Raw genomic sequence first — 6,000 nt, forward strand, 5'->3', positions numbered from 1 at the left:
ACACTAGAAGGGGTGGGTGATTATAATGAAACAGTCATAGGAAAAAGAGAGAGGTTTCCCGGAGAGCGCAGAAGCTGGGAAGGTTTGTCTGGTGATGAATATGAATGCATGAAAATGAAATGCCTAAGTCAATATGGAAACAGCACAGGGACCCAGGTGACAGAGGAGTGCAGTGCTACACCCACCCTGGGGGGATAGACTGGTTATTAGGCCAGGCTTTCGCCTCATCCATCGTCACAAGTCTGGGTGCTGGCCAGGCCATTGACAATATGAGTACAGAGCTAGGGCTGAATACAGATGTGCTCTGGACCAGTGTTCCCCAAATAGAGGGTCAGGACTCTCTAGTGAGTCCCAGACACAGTTGTACTTTCTGGGTCACAACTCAAGAGACATGATGGGAAATGGGATCATTGTGGGGGATGCATGAGGTTGGTTACATTTGCTTCAAAATGCCAACCTCTTCCTATACTGCAAAGTACAAAACAGACAGCTTTTCTACAGTGGACCAAAAATATAGACGTAGAAGAGCTGTAAAAAAAAAAAAAAAAAATCTCACTGCGTGTGCCAGCCAGTTGGATTTAACCACAGTTTATAAAAAGTTTGAAGGTTAGTGTAATGCTTGTGGTAGAAACTCGAACAAGGAATAAGATGGTTTTCTGAGTTTCAAGAGTAGAACGACAGTGTGTGACAGTAGGTCAGCAAGGGAGACAGGGCAGGAGCTAAATACAGCACTCTCATTAATCTGCCAATGATGCCAAGACTGATGGTACCTGTCCGCTGCTATCCGCACACAGACCCTTCAGAGACATTCACTGCACTTCTCTGACACAGAGCAGCACACCGAAAGGCGCATCTGTACCCGTGCACATGGACAGAATAGAGACTCGATAAATGTTCATGTTTTTGTGTGGGTAAGTGAGGGAGGGGGAGAGGGATTACACTCCATTTCTCCGTGCAGAGATGCAGTGAAACCATTATTTGTTTTAAGTATCGCAATTTGATTAATAAGTCGTTAGCTCACATTCATTCTATTCAAGATTCAAGCTCTTTAGTTGCCATTAATCACAACAACACAATGAGGAGATTCTGCTCAGCACTGAATGAGTAAGAGCTTCATTATAGCCTGTTTTTTGTCAAGTGCATGAGTGCACGTGTGTGTGTGTGTCAGAGAGACAGAGATTGACTCTGGGTTCACATGCAAGAGGCTGTGTTTCAGCTTGTGTTTATTCTCTTGCATGTGTGTGTGTGTGTGTGTGTGTGTGTGTGTGTATGTGTATACATGTGTGCACACTTGAGCGTGCATGTGAGTGCGGCTGACTCAAACACAGAATGATGGATAATAAATTGGCGCATCCCCCTACTCAGTCACTCCATGCTCTGTCAGCTGCCATAGGGTTTTCTGTTGCAGACAGTGTTCTAGCAGCAAGCGACCCAATCCATCTCTCAAAAGGTGTTGCCAGGCCAGTGTGAAAAACACACAAAATCACACAAACTCCAACAACATCCAAAATCATACACCAGCCCCATAACAACTCACTAATTAATTATTTGTCTTGATGGCTGTGGTGATTAGGGGGCATTCATTTGCTCATGATTAGGGATCTCTAATCACAGAGGTTAATGGGGCTCTCATTCACTCACCTCCTTTGTTTCTCTTGCAGCATTTAAGAAAGTTTCCTATTAACCATGTGGCCTTATCCCCCTCTTGTGTAATACACCTTTCAAATTATGCATCAACCTTTTCCACCTCCTTCAAAAGAGGCGCCTTGACAACAACAACATTTGACACATGGTAAATTGTTTTTTGTATCCCTGAACACGTTATTGTGGGTTAGCTGACTGGAGAGTCTCATAAAGTAGTTTTCTGGCTACAGAAAACAACATTTAGGAGGTGGACTTGTTAATGAGGAAAAACAAAACTAGCCTGACAGCTCATCACTTTACGTCAGCTCCTAGTGACAGCCTATCCCACTCGTTTTCGTCTAGTTGTTTGTTTCACAGGGACACCATCAAAATGCACCCCTCCGTCTCCTCCGACCTGTCTTTTTCTCCCCTCCCTGGCCTGTGACAGATAGTTCAGTGCAATCTATCAACCTCAGCCAGGGCCAGTCCTTCGTACAGGCACGTATGGACGGAAGGCGCACACACAACTGCGCACATCCCCTCAGTCCGTCACGCTAAATGGGATAAACATCTGGCGGTGGGGAGGGAGAGAAAAACTGAGGTCAAATCAATCTGCCCTCTGTCTACCATACACTGATCCCCTGTCATAGGCTGACCTCTGCAAAGCCCAGCAAATGAAACTGCAGTGCTGCATTTGAATACAAAAAGTGCAGCACTCAAGTCTGGCTTGAACACAGTGGAGGAGAGTACCTTCTGACAGATGAACTCACTGGTAGACTGAAATGTCCACTAACTAAATATTACCCGAGGATGTAGATGGTGTGGATGGTTTGTAACAGGTGTACCAGTATTCAAGAGCAGCCCCAAGAGGCTGTATTCATAAATACACACCTGAAAACTTGGATGGCTGACAAATGAAGAGACAACCACAGCATAAGTGGAGCATAACATTTGTCTTCACGGAAATGACAGAGGAAAGGCCATGATATAACTGAACACAAATGGTTTATCCTCTGTCTGATTTGCAGGACAGTTGTCTTCAGGTATGTTTTGGTCTGGAAAGTTAACAGAGTGACAATACATAGAGTCCAGCCTCAAATGCTGCAGCTGGCTTGTACTGCTTTGTGCTGTACTTTGTGCAAAACTGCATTGACCCAAATGCCTGAAAAATACAAGCATACTGTTTTTAACTTTTTTTATATGGTTAAATTGACTTTAAGGACAAGATTCCTTAAAAACACTCTTCAACAGATAGCAACATGTACTGTATTTTTAAATGTCCAACCCAATGAAAAATTGTGATGCATTAACTCTACAAACTGTATGAAAATGTATTGAAGCTTCATACAAAATATGAATGAATAGCAGGTAAATGTAGACTGGTAAAGAGAGTCACAGAGCTGAAATTAAAGTTTCTCCAGGTCAAATGAGAAAATCTTACCTGGTGTCTTTGTCCATTTCAGCTCAGCGAATCTAATGAATAGTACCAACACAAAAGCACCATGAAGGGAACTACCAAAGTGACTGTTCATAGTACTCTATATTGTTTATGGATCTGTTGTGTGTCTTAGGATCCATGATAAAGAAACTGTTTGTGTTTTTAGAGTGCTCTCCTTCATGATGTCAATAGACTACATCAGTGTTCAGCAAATAGCAGGTTGTGGAACTTCAAACAACAACCACATCTTTCATTCAGCCATTAAGCTGGTCACTTTTTTATGTTGTGTGGACAGGCTGTCATTTACATGCCCAGTCTTGTGGTGGAACATAAAAGATGCATTCACATACAGTATATAACTCATTCTTTGACAGTGTAATGAGTAATAACATAGCAAGCCTCTGTAACTCTGTCAGCCCTTACTTACAAACAGGAAAAATTATATCTGCCTTCAGATTCAATACAGATCAGTTATTCTTTAATAAAAGAATTGTGGGCCTGCTGATCCCTGGTATATGAAAGAAGAAATGTGTAAATCTGATGTCATTTGGAAATTTGTGTCTCATTTTTTTTCCAAAAAAATGTACTGAATTCTAAAAAATGCCACTCTGTACATATCTTAGTCACAATAATCAAATATATGGGACCATAAAATGTTGGTTTATGTTGAATGTGTGTTTAAAAACAAAACAAAACAAAACAAAAAAAACAAACAAAAAAAACTCTTGATTGTTGCTTGTGTGCAAAGGAATAACTAACTAGGGCTAGTTGAAGTGAAGCAGCAGGTTGGGCTCAGCCATTCTTTAAACAAATCTTTTATTGGGATTGCTCAAACATTTATCCACAGCTAAGTGAACATTTAGAGCTACTCTCTAGGTTTGCAGTTTACAGTAGTAAGTATATTCAGAAATACATTTCACCGTAATTGTTATAATAACCATTAAAAAACAGACCATTCTTTAAGGAAAATTTACATATCATAATAACCTAATAAGTAGATTGTTAATCTTCTCATTATTGTAGCACATTTACAGCTATTAGCTTTGTGGTTATTACTCAATGTATTTTGTGACTATTATAAATGATTTACATTGCAAACCAGGTTAAACTATACCTTAAGGGTTGGTTCCTCCAAATTTAGTAAAAGTATATATGTTCACAGTTTCCTTCTGTGTGTACCCTGACATACAGATACATGTATACATGTAGTTTTGGTTTTATTTGAACAGGTTTAGAGACACCCATTGCTGAGATTCTTACCAACAGTTTATGAATGGAATATATATATATATATATATATATATATATATATATACATACATAATATATATTCATACATACATTACAGCTAAATCACAACTTTAAATGCCCATATTCATATGTTTTATTAATATAATTAATAATATAATATTTTTTTATGAATGCAGAGAGAATCAACAATGCTGCTCAGTGAAGGTTGTTTTGCAGTTCAAGTTGGAGCTTCTTAACTTGGCAGCTTCAGTGTGTCTCTCAAGTCAAATTAATTTCATTATCTGAGACCGACTCAGTTTAATTAAAGTTTTGTTCGTTTTCCTTTGTGATTTTGCATAGTCTTTTCTTATTAATTGATCTGCGAGCTGAGTGTTGTAGTTTAGGATTGGTCTTTTGGTCTTTGAATTTGTTGTCAAGATTTTGGATTTCATTTTCAATTTTCAAATTTGTGATTTTATTCTGCATCACAAGGTCACAATATTTTGATTAAAAAGACAGACCTCAGTTTCCATTATACTACACTGACATGCTAATTGCACACGTAGTCAGAAACAAATGCCCAGTCTGCATACAATATATTCACAAACACATACGCACACAGAGACACACAAGTGGTCTCAATGATGCAGGGAATGATGATAACTTTGACAGGAGAAATGAACAAAAGGATTCATAAAAAGATGTAGAAGCCATCAATAAACGTCATTACAGCTGTGCTCAAAGCTTTTTGCTTAGAGGATTGAATGTGTAAAATTATACTTGGCCCTGGGACAACAATGCACTTGGACATTTATTATTTAGATAATGACCTCATTTAACACATGCACACATCTACACAACAGTTATGCAGCCAGCACATATGCAAACAAACAATAGTGCTGAGTTAACACAATGACCTTCTGATATTAACATTGACCTTTGAAAGCAATCTTTCCTCCCAGCATGCATCATCAGATCAATAAACATTGCTGCCAGGTGATGCTCAGAGCATTATCGGCCTGTTGCAGGATCAGTGATATGGCACACATGCACACACAAACACACACACACACACACACACACACACACACACACACACACACACACATTCATACACACACAAAAATGCAACAAAGCCCATGTCAAATGCTAAATGTCAAACCCATGTGCTGCACACAGAATGTGTGTTATAGCAGTAATTATCATTGTAATACACACTTTCAAAACACACTATTACTCAGCATTGACTTGTTGACCGTTACGAATTGTCAATCAGTGTTTTCTGTTTTGTGTTTAAAAGCAATGGTTACGAGTGAGAAAAGCAATTAACAGTTCCAAATCCCATCTCTCACCTTAACTCTCCTTTCCTATATTTTCCTCCTTTTATTTTTCTCATTTTGCCCTCTGGTATTTAGTCTACATGGCTACCGCAGAAATGCAAGCGGCTCAGCCATGTCTCTGCTCTTGGTTCAACCTCCTTATCCAATCAGAAGCAGACCCCATTACCACAGTTTCCTAGTCAATGATTTCTCATTTAGACCACACTCCCCAGATCCTCAGCTTATTGAGAGCTTGATGGATGACCTGTCGAATATGCACATTGTGTGTGTGTGTGGGTGTGTCTGTGTGTGTGTGTGTGTGTGTGTGTGTGTGTGTGTGTGTGGTGGTTACCCAGCCCTTGTGTGGACATAAGACAGGTGGAATGAGAA

The sequence above is a fragment of the Trachinotus anak genome, unplaced genomic scaffold (assembly GCF_046630095.1).
Source record: "Trachinotus anak isolate AG129_WGS33_773 ecotype Australia unplaced genomic scaffold, CSIRO_AGI_Tana_v1 ptg000012l, whole genome shotgun sequence".
NCBI classification, from domain to species: domain Eukaryota; kingdom Metazoa; phylum Chordata; class Actinopteri; order Carangiformes; family Carangidae; genus Trachinotus; species Trachinotus anak.